The following is a 19439-nucleotide window of genomic DNA, read 5'->3' as shown; positions in this document are numbered from 1 at the left end:
CCTGTTAATTCTTATTCGTTATATTCGCTTTATTATCATTATCTGTTCAAAAACCTTGCAGAACTTAAAATGCGAAAATAATTTAAACCGATTTAAACCTTTATTGTTAAAGGCATAATGGCTTAAAAACAACCAAGTCAAGTCTATATTTTTTAGAACCCTATCGCATTATTTGACAAGTTGAACCAGTTCAATTATATTAAATATATTAATGGGAAGATTACACTAGGGTTTCTAAATGTGAAATTAATCACAGTATGATGTACTTGATACAAATGTCTCCACTGTTGATATCAAATAACAGGACACCGTCCGGTGGCCGGTGGGGACATATCACGAAAATCATTTTGTGATCCCTAGTTTGGTTAGGACATTACAGGCTGATCACCTGATTGTCCGAAAATAAGATGATCCGTGCTTCGGAAGTCACGTTAAGCCTTTGGTCCCGGTTACTACTTACTGATGCAAGTTAGTACTCGTTACATGAGCCATGTGAGGGGCCTTTGGCGGTTCAATAGTAACCTTGATACCAGGGTTGATGGGGTTGGTAATCCACCTCACAAATTAATGTAATTAGAGTCGCAATTAATCCAGTATAATCTAGCTAATTTGGGTAAAACCACAGTGACAATGTTTGCGGAAGGTAAGACACTTTTGTCTAATAGGAGATGAAGGCATTCAGTTCGTATTTATTTATTTATTTATTTATGTAATCGTTAACAATTTTTACATTGTGTTCGACATTATATATAATAATAATAATCCATTTAACATATTTAAACATTTCATGACAAGAACATAACAATTTTACATATACAAAAATAATTAATAACATAAAATTTATAGCAATTAATAATAATTTAAATAGCAAAAACAAAGTAACAATGTCAATGAATTGAATTGAATTAAGCAATAATGTCAAAATTTCAAAGGTATTTAGATTTAAGGATGTCAAGTTTAATAAAAAAGAAATATATATATATAAAAAAAAAATAATACAATAGTGTCATGTTAATTTCATAATCAATTTTCATTGTCATTATAAAATTCATCAACTGTGTAGTAACACTTCTTCAAAAGATATGACTTAAGTTCTACTTTAAATTTTCTAAGATCAGTTATGCTTTTTAGATATATAGGAAGTTTATTGTATAGCTTTACTGCTTGATACTGAGGACAATGCTTAACTATAGTTAAACGTGGATTAAATATGTATGGAAGGTCTTTCCTCCGGGTTTTCAAGCGTGCTTCCATCTCTGTTTCTGTCTCAAAATGCCTCCTATTTTTTACTAAAGCCGTTAATGTTACAAGAATATATAGGCATGGGAGAGTAAGAATTCCTAGTGTCATAAAATGTTGCTTACAAGATTCCCATGGAGGAATACGTACAATAGTGCGTATTGCTCTTTTTTGTAATTTAAAAGCCTTTTCAAAATTGTAATTGTAGCTTTGTCCCCAGAAGGCGATACTGTACCGAAACTTTGACTCGATCAGGGCGTAATAGACCATTTTTAGATGATTTGTGGTTAAAACATCTCTTATACAGCATAGTGCATAGCACGCGGAACTAAGTACATTTTCGATAGCATTTAATTCTGGTTTCCAATTTAAGAATGAATCAATTTTAATACCCAGAAATTTTACATCGTTTACCATAGCCAATGAATGTCCATCTATATTTACAGTCAATGAGTCATTATTTTTAGATGTAGTTTTGAACAACATAATGTTAGTTTTGGAGTTATTAATGATCATGCCATTAGAGGTGAACCATGACTTAAATACGTTTATAGTTTTCTGCAGCAAAACATTTAATTCAGCAGTATTATTTCCTGAGAGAACAGCGTTTGTATCATCAGCAAAATTTATAAGGTGTATCTGAGGAACATGGTTTTGCATATAGTATAGCAAGTCGTTAATGTATATGATGAAAAATATTGGACCCAAAACAGATCCTTGTGGGACACCTCGAGTTATATTAGTTAGCGTTGACGTGGCTATATGCTCTACACCTTCGTCAATATCTTTCAACTCTACAAATTGCTTGCGATTGGTAAGATATGATCTAAACATATCAAGACATTGATTCCTCACACCATAATGTTCTAATTTCGCTAAAAGTAGTTCGTGATCCACCATATCAAATGCGGAGCTTAAATCTAAGAATAAGCCAGCAACTCTCTTTTTATCGTTGATCTCAGTCATTATGTCACCAATCAAAGCATGCATTGCTTCACTAGTTCCTATACCTGCTTGAAAACCGAATTGCCGCGTATGCAGAACTAAGTTGCGGTTCAGGTGTGACATGAGTCTGTCTTTTAGAATTTTTTCCAATATTTTAGACAGTACCGGTAAAAGCGATATGGGTCGGTAATTTTTAGGATCGAATTTAGAATTCTTCTTGTATATGGGAATAATTTTCGATATTTTAAATTGATCGGGGAATATACCTAATCTAAGACATTCATTATACAGATGCGCTAAGGGGTCAGCCACAATGTCAATATTGTCTCTGATAATGGTTATTGGTATGTCATCATAGCCGCATGACTTTTTGGAGGTCATATTTTTAACAATCTTTTTTATCTCTACCGGATTTGTAGATCGAAAAGCGAGATTAGACTGCACTCGATTGGTATTTTTCGTCAGAGTAGCCAAGCCTGACTGCAAGAAACACTTCAACAAATTTTTACCAAAATCAAAAATTTCATTAAAAGTTTCAGCGATTTCTCTGGGATTTTGCATGACTCTGTTATTTATTTTCAATGTAAGTCTATCTTTTATTGACATAGCCGTTTTACTGGTAAACTTATTAACAACTTTCCAAACACCCTTAGAAGAGTTGGCTACGTTTTTGATGTCTGATTGCACTGTGAGCGCTCTTGCACGTCTTAGTACCTTTCTATACAGACCAATATACGAGTCTCTGTACTTAATGATAGAGTTATGACAGCTTTGTTTATTGACTGTGCACAGCATACGTTTCATTTTGCTGGACACTTTTACACCTCTCGTAACCCATTTGATGTTATTGGTCTTTTTGATATTTATTTTAATTTTGACCTTTTTAAATGATATCTTAAAAGTTTTATTAAATTGTTTGATAAAGCCATTAATACCTAGCCTCTCCCATTTGACACTCTGGAATCTTGTTCTAAATACGTCTTTATTTTTTTTATTAAATTTACGTATGTTAATAGACACAAAATTTTCATGATGTGACTTATATTTGGTTTCCAGTTTCATATTAGCAATGATTGCAGCATGACCATCTGACAAGCCGTTGTGATCTACAGTTACTTCGTGTAGGCTATCATGCGGCAAGTTAGTTATAAAATTGTCAAGACATGACTCTACATCATTTCTCACAAAAGTTTTTGAGTTTACGTGATGAGTAAAGTTATAGCTGTTTAAGACACTTAAAAAGGCAGCTCTATTGTCATAGTCCCTAAGCATATCAACGTTAAAATCTCCACACAATATACATTTCTTTTTGAAGAAGTGTTGCAACAGTAATTCTAATCTTTCCAAAAATATGTTAAACCTCCTATTATTCTGATAACAACTAAAAATATAAACATCTGTCTCTAGGTCCTTAATTCCACAAACTTCAAAATTTTCCATATTACTGAATCGTATACATTCTACTTTTTCTACACGTCTTCCTTTTTCTACCAAAATCAACGATCCACCCCTTACTTTATTCTTCCTAGCATAAAAAGTGGCAACTTCATAATTTTCAAAAAATAAATTAGGTGCAGATTCAATAGTAAGGAAGTACGTATATAATTAATTAGTAGAAATACTATTTTTAAATAACTAACTATAACTATTATTATTATTAATAACTATAATTAAATAATTATAAATATAATATTAATGCGATAGGGTTCTAAATTTATCGAAGAAGAAATAGAGGTGTTGTTGAAAAAATCTCGTCTGAATGTATTTTTCAAAGAGGCATTTTCGAGGTTTTCGCTATAAAGCAACGAAACTTTATTAAACACAACAATAACCAAGTTTTTGATATCTGTTGAACGTCACGCAATATAAAATTAAGCTCTTACATATCTTCAAGGGAATTACTATAGGTTTATAACGTTGAATGGTTTGTCTGCAAGCAGCGTGTGTGAAAGAGACAGATAGTATAAATATGAATAGAAAAATGAATGTAGCTCGGGTGTGTTGGGTTTGTACAAAGTTTTGTGATTGTAATGTTAAAAATCGGTTATTTAATTGTTTATAGAAGCAAAATGAGCACCAGTATTAACAGGAGTCTATTTCGCTAAACTTACAATTGTAAATTACGACAATTTGGTGTTCGTTGCGTAACTAATATAAAGCTGGAAAATATTTCTAATCGCATACTCCACAATGCAAATCGAATGTTCGTTTTGATTTACATTTGTATGTTTTATGAAATAGACCCCATAGAAAACATTGAAATGTATGTCCAAATCAGTCACAAGACACGAAAAACCTGGTCTTGGCGTCAGCAGTTTAGTATTGATATTTAATGAAATCATGATCTCATGGTCACATAATTTACAATATTTGAAGACTAACAAAAACCGCAGAAATAACATTGCTATATCTAAAAAAAAAATATAAATCTTATTATGGCGATTTTACTTTTTAACCACGTTTTACAGTTAATTTTATACTTAGCTCATTTTGCTTCGCTTCCATCCGGTCGCTCCGAGATGGGCGTTACTTGATTTTTTTTGTTTTTTTTTTTACAAAATGGCTGCTGCAGATTGTTTGTGATATAGCATAGAGTTAACAGTATTTATGCCGCTTTGTAAGAGTTGTTCCATGACGTATGTGTTGTCAATGGCACTGACAGTATTAAGCTTACGGAAAAGTTGAAACAATTTGGTGCCATAATGCATCTGGGGCTCTCATTTTTTTTAAGGTTTTTCTCGGAATATGTTGAAAATGGTGTTATCTAGCGATGCGTAGATGTTGGAGAGTATTGGAGAGCTCAGCGCTCCTCATTTGTCCGGCCAAGTAATTAATGCTATCAGAGGCATACCGTGCTAAACGTAACATCTAGTGCCAAAGAGATTCTCTCTTTCTCACTTAAGCTTTATAGTTTAGTACGAAACATACAGTATACAATAAATTACGTCAATAAACTCTCGTAGGGAATCTAATAGGGAATTTGACTGGGTCAAAGATAAATTAAAAAATGCTAATCCAGAAATAGAAGCCAGTCTCAATCAAAAATCAATCTCATTTTACTTTTCGACTTATTTTTGAATTTTATTTATGATTTAAGCAACAATGAGTACGATGTTGGATCGCTTTTATTGATGACGTTACAGGACGGTATTTCCATACTACAAAGTCTTTAACACCAGGCTACGTTCACCAAAAACAATATAGGTGGCGTTGTACAGCTTTAACGCGATAGTTACCTATTTTCTCAACATTATCGGGTACATAATTATTCCAAAATACAATGTATTGATAGTATCGTATATAAAAATATTTGTTGCTGGATATTTGAATCACATTATGTATACTAAGTAAGTAAGTAATATATTTATTTCCTCTACAAATAACATTGTTCTTATACTAGTTTACAATCATTTTATAACATGAACATTAATAATATTTGTACAGGCTGGAGCCTAAACTAGGGTACCCTGTGTTATAGGTCTCCAGGCCTCCACCTCCAGGAATACGGTCATTAATAATGTTATCAATAGAGCAATACAAAGAAAGTAAATAATAATAAAAAAAATACGTAAGAAATATGAGAAAAGTAATTTAAAAATACTGTTACAAAAAGGTTGTGTGTGTGTGTGTGTGTGTGTGTGAGAGCGAGGGTACTAAACTTGGGTTCGTAATAGTTTCTTCTTCTTCCACTATTCGGGTGCTTATAAATTGGAGCTAAGCAGTTATCAATAATAGCTCCTCAGTCTCGTCATAACTCAGACTCATAAGCCAATGTATAGAATTATGTTTTGCTGCCTATATTGCTTCTCTTTATTTAGATTTTGCGCCTGGGTGTAATACAAAGGGATCTTACATACACAGCCTACATACGTCCCACTGCTGGGCACAGGCCTCCCCTCAATCAACTGGAGGGGGTATGGAGCATACTCCACCACGCTGCTCCACTGCGGGTTGGTGGAGGTGTTTTTACGGCTAATAGCCGGGACCACCGGCTTAACGTGCCCTCCGAAACGCGGAATCATCTTACTTTTTCGGACAATCAGGTGATTCAAGCCTGAAAAGTCCTTACCAAACAAAGGACAGTCTCACAAAGTGATTTCGACAATGTCCCCATCGGGAATCGAACCCGGACCTCCAGATCGTGAGCCTAATGCTCTAGCCACTAGACCACGGAGGCTGTTACTAGACCACAAAGGGATCTTATTTATAGCCAAAAACAAAGATAAGATGCATATTATGTCTGTTATCCATGAATTTAGAAGGTTAAACGGAGAAAAATCTGCACAACGCCATCTGTATTGTTTCCGAGGAACGCTGCCTGGAAAGTCCATCATTGAACTATCGATAGAAACTGACTGTCAATAACCTATCGATAGTATTATTTTTTAAACTATCTATAGTACATCTAATCGTCCTAGACAACCAAGAAGATAGATGTATTTTTTTAAAAATGCAACGGCTATAAATACTACTCAAAATGAAAATCCAAAATCTCATCGCTAGAAAACTCCTGTATATAAAATAAATAATGTTATATAATTATTATTATTATAAAAAATATTGGTTATTGCAGTTGAAGTGAACAATTCGCTTTATATGATTGTGAATGTGTTTTGTATTGAAAATTATTATTTGTACATAGATATATTTTTATTAATTAAATTATCATAATTAATGTTAAAGTGTACGTGTTATTGTAGTGTAGTATTCGTCTTAATATGGCGCGTGGATTTTGTTTGTGAGGTATTCAAACTGGTATCGTTATGTCAAATAAGTAATATTGTCTCTCTCATTTCTTTCAAATTCAAATTAAATTCAAATTCAAAAATATCTTTATTCAGTTGGTAACATAGTTACACTTTGAATCGTCAATTTTTACATAATGAACGTCTCATCCGCCTAAAACTACTACAGCTTCTCACAACCTGTATAGCCGGGGAAAAGAAGCTGCAAGAAAAACCTCAGCACAGGGCCCTAGACGTTCTTTAAAAAAATAATCTTTACTATGTATTATGTGAGGCAAACCTACAGTAAGTCACGTTCTAGTAAGTAAGTCACCTACTAATTTTAAGTTATGTTATTTTCTTATCCGCCGAAAAAAATGGACGGATGATTGACAGATGTTAATTATAAAATGAATTAATGAATATAATGAGCGAATGAAATAGGCATATCGCTAGTATGCAAATCGTTTAACGTGTGCTGTCAACATAATTCTGTCGGGTTATTGGCCGACGTAAAATTTTTGAGAGGGTCTAAATAAAATTAGATGGTGTCTACAGGAATCAGCACCAATAGGTACCTATCTTTACGGTTCAGATTTTTTAAATGCTGTAGTATTTTCTTTTCTTTACTTCACAAGTAAAATTCACGCGCCATTATAAAAACGAACCGGTTAGTAAGTTATTTTCATTAGTTCACGACAGCTGATGATGTACTTAAAAGTCTTTTAGTCGACTCTAAACGTTACATTGCATTCGATAAACATTTCTATCTATGCTTTTTGCGTTATAGCATGTTGCGTAAGACAGCCATCAGAGTAGTACAATTTAGGTCTTCTCGATCATACTCGAAGGACGTAATACACGATCCTGACGACCCGATTACTCTAGCCATAGAGACTAGCCTTAGTCTAGGCAATGAACTCGCGAACACAAACACTTGGTCAACGATTGATTCTTTCAAGTATAATCTTCTCAGACGATGCCCTGAACTGACGTTCACGTCCGGGTGAGCTCCGCATTCCCCATTTGTCCGGCCAAGTAGTTAATGTCACCTCAGGCAAGGGTTCTGTTGGCATACGCATCATGGTAGAACGCAAGAACTATATAGGTACTTCGTAAGACCCAATTTTCCAGGACACAGTTAAAATGGAGATTGGATTTTGAAAGGATATTGAGCCTTACCTCACAGAAATTACAGACGGGAGTTGCCTTTTAGCTAGCCCTACACTACATTTTTTCTACCACTTTTTGGAGAAGGCATACGCGTAAAACACACATCTACTCACTGGAGAAAAAATCAACGTCGAAACAAAACCGTTACTCAGATAATAAAAGACGAGCCGATCATGTACTTCGGCAGAGGGGCATGCCTTTGGCAACTCCCGTGTATAATTTATCCGAGAGCCTAATAGCCTAATACATAAAAAATATTGAATATTTGTGTAGAAAATAGAATAGAAACTTCTCGAATTGGGTCTGTACGGTCATAGAGACGTTTGTTACACTGCCGTTCTTTGGATTTCAATATGAGTGAAAAAGCATCATAATCATAATGAAATTGGATTCAAATTATGTTATCATATCCAGCTCTCAATCGACCTTGTGTGAAAATATTTTTCTAAGAAGCTATTCTCAGTATTTATTTGGTAATCTTAGTCATCATTCAGCGCTTATCGCCGACGGTCCACTAGGGTCGATTCATTCTCTCCAATATAATCCCCACAGACGACGCCCTGAGCCGAAGTTCGCGCCCAACTGGGCACCCTCAGGCCTGTTGACTTAAATTTGGTATCGGGTCCGGTTCATGCCAACTGATGCTAACCTAAGTTATGTTAAAAATTGTCATCAACCTTCACTTCATCAATTGCCACAAACACGCACCATGTAATTTTACTTTAACGTATACCTGTCATTTTCTTATCCGCCGAAAAGGAAAGGGACGGGCAATCGACAGGCATAAAATTTATGCAACACAAGAAAAATTTAGGCAGCAATTTAAAAACCCGCTCCCAAACTTTTATATTGACCAATAACACGACAGGATTAAGTCAACAGCACACGTCAAACGGTTTGCATATCAGCGAGATGCCTATTTTATTCGCTTGGATTATTCATTCATCCTTCATTTTAAAATTAACAGTTGTCGATTATCCGTCCCGTTCCTCTTCGGCGAATAAGAAAATGACGGGTATAACTTAAAATAAAATTAGGTTTATGCAGGAATCTGGGCCATTATACATCAATGTTTTAATGTGTTCGTACGCTTTCTCTCTCATATAGAAAACCATAGAGCGGTCGGTGTAGGCTCGTTAGTAGTATAAATATCTCATAATTGTAAAGTTGGTTTGTTTTTAACTGTATATGTTGCGTGACTTCAGTGTTGAACAACCAAAGAACAACAGAGACTGTTGACATGTGGTTGATTGATGATATTTTTTTTTATTTAATTTCCGTTTTAGTCTTAATTTGGTGCAAAATGTTTATGTAAAAGAAGACGAGGTTTACTGTGCATAATGGTACTGATTTGGACATCCAACTTAATTTGTCAGGACTTAAAGTAGCTTTATCTCTCTCTTGCACTTATTGTAAGTGAAGGACGGCAATAGCTGACTGTTTGTTGAATGTTTAAAAAAATGCTACCAAAATTAAGTATAAATAAAATATCCCAAGTGCAAAAATCTTTCAACTAATTTGATTTTTAATTTATTTTATTTTTTAATTTATTTTATTTAACGTTCAAAATTTTACGTATAGATTAAGTAAATTAAATTCATTTGTTTTGGGGTTATTTAATTAAATAAGATAAAAGTATTCAAATATTTTTATTAACGACATTAAATCTGAAGTCACGCGACATTTACGTCACAAAAGAAAACTAACTGTTTTGAGAATGTGAAATATCAAAGTGCAATAAATGCAAGTGAAACAATGAATTATCATAAATGTTAAGAATACGTTGTTATTAAGGTCACTAATTATTTTTAACCGACTTCAAAAAAAGGTTATTTACTATATTTGTTATTGTCTGGTTGCCATTGCACGTCGTTTTAGACCAACAATTGGTATAATAAAATATTGTCAGATTACATTGGGAAGGTTTAACATAACACATAGCAACACGCTTGTGTCCCCAAAGGGGTAGGCAGAGGTGTGTATTATACCAACTCCTCGCCAGCTATGTTTAAGTCCCATAGGGGGCGAGCCCAGTGCCAAACAGGGCACAAATCCAGGAAACCACGTGAAGACTTAAAGAATTCTATATTAAATGGTGTTGGTTTTTATAACTTGTTATATGACTTGAAAATTGCTGAAACATAAACAGTGGCATAACATAAACGGCCTTTTATGCGTCCCGCTAATGGGCACAGGCCTCCCCTCAATCTATCAGAAGGGATAAGAACCATATTCCATCAAGTTGCTCCACTGCGAGTTGGCAGTTCATTTCTTTAATCAACTCATAAAATAAATGTAATATATTTTATTTAAATTCCAAAATCATAGAGCTGTGCATAAAGTTCAATTAAAATGCCAATTTATTTTTACTTGGCTGATTTTGATAGAACTTTCGCCATTGAAAAATCTATTTTAATACAATGTGGTAGAAGCCACGGCTACATTCCAGTCAGTATAGTTGGTCTCAATAATGATTCGTATGTAAAGGTAGCTATAGGTAACCTATTGAATGGTGGTCACAGATTATGTTTATTAAATCAATATGTATAAATCAATAGGTTTCGCTTAATAAAGTAAATTGTATTCAAATTTGATGTTTTATTTATTATTTAATATCTAAGAAACGAAAAAATATATGACCGACAATATAAAGTTACAGAAGAATAATTTGTATGTACTTACTGACATAGAGACTGTGCTGGCTAAGTACTTAGTGAATGGTTTCCGCAGCAACCTACAATAAGACACGACGAAAAAAAAAAATTAAAATAAAGCTCCAGACAGACGGTCAAAGCTGGGTGAACGCTTTGTACGTGGCTGTTTAATATGTGAGAGGCAAATATTGAGAGTTATTAAGGACAGAAAAGGCAAGATGATTGGACACTTAAAAAGACACGACGACTTTATTAAAAACATCATAGAAGGGAAGCTAGAAAGAAAGAGAGGAATGGGAAGACCAAGAAGAGCTTACATGAAGAAGAGAAGGCGAACGTCGTGTCTTATAAGGAGGTGAAAATATTGGCCTTTGATTGACAATAATGGAGGATGCTACACCGACAAGAGCGTGGCTCTTAATGATGACGAAACGTGTCTTATACAACACCTGCATGTGGAGATATGTAATTTGCATACAGGGTGTTAGTGACACACAGATGCGCGTGTACGATAGCGTCACGTACAGTAACGGTATCTGTGTAAACCGAGGTTGTTTGTATGAAGTGTCCGGGGTGTGCCAAAAGTAAATAAATAGGTAAATAAATGGAATAATATAACTTTCAAATTCAAAAATATCTTTATTCAATATAAATATAAAACTACTGCAGGTTCTCACAACCTGTATAGCCAGGGAAAAGAAGCTGCAAGAAAAACCTCGGCACAGGGCCCTAAACGTGCTGACGTGCAAAATTGGTTAAGTTAGCCATATGAAAGCGCATCTGGTCGCACCGCATCGCTTTTCTACCCTTCTATCCTTTTCTGCCACTCAGAACCGACATTTGCTAGAGCGAGATAAAAACGGGAGTGCGACCGCACGCGACGGAATTGACGAGGCGTAAGTGCAACACGGATAAAATACATCACGTTGCAGCATAGGCGGAACAAATGCGGTTCCTTGCTACCAAACGTGGTTCAACCTATTACCGAGAATATCCTATCGTTCTAGGAATAAAACTCACTTTTCTGATTGTAGATGCATCACAAATGAGTAATCATTAAGTATGTAAGTCACCTGACTTCAGTTCAGAATTGCATCATTTAGCACATTCTCTAAAGAGCATGGCTCGTGAGCGAATGATTAGCGAGTCTGAGTAAACTGTACCTACTTGCGCGTCTTCGGTTGCCTTCATCATTGTCTAATTATGACGGGGCCACGCCTACTCTGGGGGAAGGCGAATGTCTTAGAACGTACCTTGATGGATGTATCTGTACCTAGCGATTGACCATGGCCTGCGTTTTAACGAATATATTAAATAATTAGTTCTATATTTGTTTTATCGAAATATGTATAATACATAATTTGTTCCGTTTTAGTTTATATAAAAAAATACTTCTCCTGTAACAGTTAGCCAGCGATGTACTTTTGAATTACGCACTTTGAAAAAACAAAATCTAGATAGGCGATTAGTTCTACATTAACTCTAATTACTTATCTACTTTTTACTTATAAAATTCATTACTTTAAGTTAAAAAGAAAATATAAAGGAAAGTAAAGCTAGCGATGTATTGTAAAATAAATTATTATTATTATAATATGAATGATCAAAATTGTCTGTACGTTTTTAAATTTTAATTAAATCATCCCATTTTATGTGTTTTTAAATTGGCCGGTAATTTCTAGAAGTAAATAAAACTAATAGTTTATTACAAAAAAAAAGATGAGTTTAATCTAAGCAGTTTTTTCAACATTCATAATAAAATACTAAATGAGTTGTAGTGTTTAATAATTTGTTAATACTCGTAGATATAAACATAACGAAACAATACAATCAGTCAAAAATCATCATAAATATAATCTTCAATAATTTATTTTACAATACATCGCTAACTTACTTTCCTTTATATTTTCTTTTGAACTTAAAGTAATGAATTTTATAAGTAAAAAGTAGATAAGTAATTAGAGTTAATGTAGAACTAATCGCCTATCTAGATTTTGTTTTTTCAAAGTGCGTAATTCAAAAGTACATCGCTGGCTAACTGTTACAGGAGAAGTATTTTTTTATATAAACTAAAACGGAACAAATTATGTATTATACATATTTCGATAAAACAAATATAGAACTAATTATTTAATATATTCGTTAAAACGCAGGCCATGGTCAATCGCTAGGTACAGATACATCCTTGATGGCCAGCTTCTGTGGTCTATTAGTTGGGGCGTTGAGCTCACTATCTGGATGCCTAGGTTCGATTCCCGATGGGCACAGTGTCGAAATCACTTTGTGAGACTGTCCTTTGTGTGGTAACAACATTGCAGGCTTGAATCACCTAATTTCGTGCTTCGAAGGGCACGTTAAAAGCCGTAAAAAACACCTCAACCAACCCTCGGTGAAGCTATGGTGGAGTATGCTCCATACATACTCCGGTAGATTGAGGGGAGGACCGTGACCAGCAGTGGGACTTATATAGACTGTTTATGTCATGTACCTATATAGGCGGCAGTTCGTCTGCCTTGTCCTCTGCTGAACATACATAACATAAACTGCCTATATAAGTTCCACTGCTGGGCACAGGCCTCCCCTCAATCAACCGGAGGGGGTATGGAGCATACTCCACCACGCTGCTCCACTGCGGGTTGGTGGAGGTGTTTTTACGGCTAATAGCCGGGACCTCTGCTGAACGTCTAGCCAAAATGTTTATTTTTATTAAAGATGGGTTTTGTGTAGTTAACTAGAGTGAATATACACTACTTTTCTCTCCCATCATGATGGAATGACTATTTACCTTTACGCTACGGTTAGGTAACCTGTCTCTAAGTGGTTGATCACGGCCATCTTGCAACTTCATTACAGCTATGTAACGTAACTTAGGGCTCATCCTGTCTACCCCGACATAGTTTGCGGGCGTGAGTTGTAACTGTTTAACGTACCAAGGACCTGTCGTCCTACATAAAACCTGCAGCCTCGTATAGAGTGTCCGGCGCCGCTTATCTGTAATATTAATATTTCCTCCAGACTGTTATTACTGCACATTGACTTATTAAACAAGGATTATCTTACTACCGAGTATCCTCAATGATCCCGTCTTGTCTTCTTGAGACCGTAAATGGTCAAATTACGGTGGTGTAAACGGCCTCCGTGGTTGAGCGTTGGGCTCACGATCCGGAGGTCCTGGGTTCGTTTCCCGGTGGGGACATATCACAAAAATTACTTTGTGATCCCTAGTTTGGTTAGGACATTACAGGCTGATCACCTGATTGTCCGAAAGTAATACGATCCGTGCTTCGGAAGGCACGTCAAGCCAAATATTACACGTGAAATATTATTTTTTTATTCACAATGCCTCCAAGCACCAAATAACACAATTGATATAACAAATGAGGAAAAACTCCTGAAGGTAATCCCATGTAGATATTTGTTGTAATTTTAAACTTTATATAAATTTCACTTTACCTATCCTTCCTCATAAAACCCACCGCTCTCTTGAGAAGGTATATTCTCGTTTCCGCCATTAGTAAGTGCATACGCATACACGTATAACAATGCTATAAGTACATACTAAATAGTAATTGTATTAAAGACAAAAGAAAAAGTACCTACCTACTTACCTGTTGTGTTACAAAAGTAATAAGTATGTTTTAAAAGTTATGACTATATAACACCTGGACAAGACACGTGTTTTCATCCTTAGTAGATACACGTATATCTATAAGAAAGTGCCATCTAGTTCATGTTTGAGAACAAAGCGCGTAGACATAGGTATAGTCTTATGACGTAGAATGGGAGGCTTTCTTTTTTAGAATTAAAAAAATTAGTTGTCAAGACCTCGTTAGATGGCGCTTATTAACTGCGTTACTGGGCCATTGCTAAGATGCCAATGATAGAAAAAAACTTTTATTTAATGTAGGAAATAAATATTCGAGACAAAGACTTCTCTTCTTATTTTCATTCTCTCGGGACATTCTGATTACATTCTGTTTTATTTCTTCATTGTTTGTTTATTTTAAAACAATCAATGTGACATGTACATTTCGTTTTATGATTTCAAAAGAAGAAGACAAATAATATAACATTTGGATCCATGCAGTAACCTACTAAGTTCAGCGCCATCTATCCAGCAGCTAGGATAAAAATTAAAAAATAAATAAAAAGAAAATCCCTACTTATTGTAAATTTGTCTTTCGATGTTTTTGATTACATTTTTTAGCTACGTTAAATAAACGAATTACAGTTTTTGAGTGTTACGGTAGAAACGGGAATAACCTTCACAGCTACAGTTTGGCGTGTAATAGATAATGAGGCAGAATATCGTAGTCCGGCACTCACGCGCATCTTTGGACGGCGCGAGATTCCGCACACCGGTCAACTGTGCAGCACTGTGCTACAACTTTGTGAATGAAAAATATAAGTGAGAAAGAAAAAAAGTTTTTGGAGAAACCGTGAGGGGATTTTTCTTTGGAAGTCGGGTAAGAATGAGTTTTGATTTTTTGTTACCATTATTTGGTAAATGTAGGTATGTGATCCATCAGATACGTGATGATAATAGAAGATATCAACGTAAGTGCATTAACAAAATTAAAGATGTATGTATTACTAGCTTTTGCCCGCGGCTACGCTCGCGTTAAATTCAGGGTAACATGAACCATTTCCTTAGGTGTGGTGGTGATGTACCAACATTTAGCTTCCTACCTTGAAAAAGTCCCATATACATTCACCCCCACTTTGAATGGGTTGGGGGCAGATTTCCAAAAAAAAATGAAGCACGATGTTTTTGTTAGTCACAAGTAGAAAATTGCGGGATGCTCTATATAAACTTCCACCCTCCATTTTAGGGAATTGAGGCGTTAGAAAAAGACAAAAAATAGCCTATGTCACTCTCCATCACTTCAACTATCTCCACTTATAAAATCACGTCAATTTCTTGCTCCGTATTGCCGTGAAAGACGGACAAACAGACACACACACTTTCGCATTTATAATATTAGTATGGATATATCCATACCTTCTAATTCCATAGGACGATAAGATGAATTATCCCGAGATATCCGTTTTGGAGGTATGTGACCTCACCTGTATTGGGGTGTGCGTCAAGCTAGCGGCCTCAAAAAAAAAATGGGCACGAAAAAATAATTTGACCATACCAAAAAATAGTACTCTTATTGAAAAAAATAGTACCTGTTGTAAAAAAATTAGTACCATCACGGTTCTGGATTTATAGCCATGTTTTATTGCACTTGCTAGCTTGACGGTGAGCGAAATTTGGCGAGAGTTAACGACAAGGTCTTTCGCTTTGATTTAAACGCCAAAAAATAGTATCGAAATAGTACTCACCCCCTGCAAAATACCGAAAGTAGTACTTCAACGGTTCCAAAGTTATAAAGGTAGTTCTTTGATCCCGCTAGCTTGACGTTTTGAAAATACCTATTATCTGGGGAATGCTTGCATACTTCAGTTTGTAACTAATGTCAATAAACTCGTATAAAATAGTACTCCCTACCATCATAATTTGGACCTGATTCTCTTTGTAGAAATATGTCAAAAAGTCATTATAACCTATGTCATACATTTATCAAGACGAGTACAGTCGCGAACAAAATTATTACACATGGTCAAGAATGTTGTCAGATTTCAGTATTTTTCCCCATTTTTGGGTAAAAATTGGTGAAGTGCCAGGGTTGTTAGATGAAAGTAATATCATTGTTGAAACTCTTTGAGTTATTCTACAAATACTGCAAATTGTTTATTAACAAACACTTCGATCCGTAACAAATTCAACATGAAGGTATAAATTATAAAATAAAACAGCAGATTAAAAATGTATTATGATGTATTAAAATCACAGATTGTTTTCGATAAGAACTAGACCCATGCAGCCATTTTCTATTAAAATTAGTGCATATGGGTGTATGCAATAGGAATTTTTTGTAATAGCAGCACTGAAGTGCAAAGAAATGGTAGGGTAGACCTCCAAAATGGCAATACTTACGAATAAATTGTGAGGTTATGTAATTGTCTACGTGACTGTATCAACAACAAATGTATGGCATAGGTTATGATGATTTTTTAACATTTCTACAAAGAGAATCGGATCAAAATTATGATGGTAGGGAGTACTATTTCATACGAGTTTATTGACATTAGTTACATACTGAAGTATGCAAGCGTTCCCCAGATAATAGGTATTTTCAAAACGTCAAGCTAGCGGGATCAAAGAACTGCCTTTATAACTTTGGACCCGTTGAAGTACTACTTTCGGTATTTTGCAGGGGGTGAGTACTATTTCGATACTATTTTTTGGCGTTTAAATCAAAGCGAAAGACCTTGTCGTTAACTCTCGCCAAATTTCGCTCACCGTCAAGCTAGCAAGTGCAATAAAACATGGCTATAAATCCAGAACCGTGATGGTACTAATTTTTTTACAACAGGTACTATTTTTTTCAATAAGAGTACTATTTTTTGGTATGGTCAAATTATTTTTTCGTGCCCATTTTTTTTTTGAGGCCGCTAGCTTGACGCACACGTATTGGGCTGGTTTTCCCTTCGCGGGTTGGAAGGTCAGACAGGCTAATGCTTCTGTAAAAAACCGGACTAGGTAAGCGGACCCTGTGAAAATGGAATAACGCTAGGGAGATGATAATAAGATTAATTATTAAAAAGTAATTATGCAGGATTTAATCGTAGTAAACCTACTTCGATATTCTGGCCATGTTAGCACTGGCCATCTAGTGTATACTTACATTTTGATAAAAAGTTTGGACATTACGATAGATAAGTAGTTAAAAAAAGATAAGTATTAAGTACATAATAACGGTCTCTGAGGTCCAGTCGTTCAGCGTTGGGCTCACGATCCGTAGGTCCCGGGTTCGAATCCCGGCTACATATCAGAAAAATCACTGTGTGATCCCTAACATTACAGGTCAATCACCTGATTGTCCGAAAGTAATAAGTAAGGCCGCCTATTGTACTCATTTTATTACTCTTTTGTTTTGTTTTTTGTTTTTTCCTGTTTGTGCAATAGAGTATTTGTTATGTTATGTTATGTAATATGATCAGTGCTTCGGAAAGCACGTTGAGCCGTTGGTCCCGGTTACTACTTAATCGTTACATGAGCGACGTCAGGGTCTTTTGGCGGCACAACAATAATAGTATTCCACTTCAGAATCCACAGGATAGAAGATGTACATAGTTAAGAAAGATGTTTAAGACATCACTGGATCACTTTGAGTGACTTTTTATTGCATACTTATGAATAGTTTACTTGTTAAAATGATTTATTCAAATTACAGTAAATGCACTGCTGAGCGATCTTGTACAGAACAATAAAACATTAGTCTCATTAGCTAAAGACGTAATTAACACTTTGTTATACGTACATATAGATAGATACTTACACATTGCTTTAAAGATGTATTTAAAGGCAATGAGATGGTCCAGGACAGATCAAGAGGACAGTCATGAGCAATATAATGTGCCTACTTTAGGACTGTCGCAGTAACATATTTGACATTTAGTGAGACTTACAGTTCAATTTGTCAAATAAGTTTATGTGATATGGTACCAAAGTGTATACATACATATTAATGCTCGTTACCGTACTCTAAACCGGCGAGCATGCTTGAAGACTTGGATGAGAATAGAAGAAGCGTCAGGATCGTAGTAAGTGGAATTCCATAGCCTCTGCCTACCCCAACGGGGACTATGCGTGATCTTATCTTCTATCGTGTGGATTGTGAGGTGGATTACCAACCCCATCAACCCTGGTGTCAGGGTTATTATTGCCCGCCATAGGCCCCTGACATGACTCATGTAAAGACTACCTACGTACTTACTACATCAGTAAGTAATAACTGGGACCAACGGCTTAACGTGCCTTCCGAAGCACCGATTATCTTAGTTTTTGGACAATTAGGTGATCAACCTGTAATGTCCTAACCAAACTAGGGATCACAAAGTTATTTTTGTGATTTGTCCCCACTGGGATTCGAACCCGGGACCTCCGGATCGCGAGTACATCGCTCAACCACTGGACCACGGAGGCCGTGATCTTATGTAAGCTATAATGTAAGTATGTATGTTGGTTAATAGTTGACATAGAAAAAAAATGTTAATACCTGTTAAGCAAAATCTAGATGATCAAAGGGAAGTAGGTATTTGCCTAGATTGATAAAATACTCGAGCACAATGGACACAAGATACACAAATAAGGACAACAGATGCAGAAAGTCACAAAAGGCGGCCTTATTGCTCTTCTAATATATAAAAAAATATTGATCGTGTAACTAACAGCGTTGGATTATAATGTAAACGTCGCGCGCGATACAGTGTCCATGCTACGACTTCAGTTCGAGGAACCCTTACTATAAGGCTAGGCGCGCACTACGAAATTTCCGCAGCGCGGCAGAAAAAAGCAGCGGCATAATGTCGCACTGTAATACTGTACCAAACAGTTTTAAATTGTATTGCGCGCACTTGACGGCAGAGCCACCGCAGCGGCGCAGTATTACAGTGCGACATTATGCCGTTGCTCTTTTCTGCCGCGCGGCGAACTCGTAGTGCGCGCCTGGCCTAAACATGACATAAGCTCAAGTCTATATTCCTGATTGGGCTAGTCATAGATATATCCAATTATCCATCGCAAGAATTGATACCCACGCTTCACCTGAAAAACACATTACAAACACGAAACAGAATGATAGCGCATTCC

The 19439-nt window shown here is 35.6% G+C and overlaps 1 protein-coding gene and 1 long non-coding RNA gene across 2 annotated transcripts in view; both read left to right on the top strand.

Annotated features, from left to right (window-relative positions):
* Positions 1-19439, top strand: part of LOC126370901 (uncharacterized) — a 309102-nt gene that overhangs the window by 61880 nt on the left and 227783 nt on the right. The window lies entirely within an intron of this gene.
* The window catches only part of LOC126370845 (myogenesis-regulating glycosidase), a 57391-nt gene continuing 53014 nt past the window's right edge, over positions 15063-19439 (top strand). Inside the window, exon 1 of the mRNA XM_050015920.1 lies at positions 15063-15201. The gene's annotated coding sequence lies outside the window, so the exon portion shown is untranslated. The remainder of the gene's footprint in view (positions 15202-19439) is intronic.

Source organism: Pectinophora gossypiella, chromosome 11 (assembly GCF_024362695.1).
Source record: "Pectinophora gossypiella chromosome 11, ilPecGoss1.1, whole genome shotgun sequence".
NCBI classification, from domain to species: domain Eukaryota; kingdom Metazoa; phylum Arthropoda; class Insecta; order Lepidoptera; family Gelechiidae; genus Pectinophora; species Pectinophora gossypiella.
The sequence above is the reverse complement of the archived record's forward strand: the minus strand, read 5'-3'. Positions and strand labels throughout refer to the sequence as shown.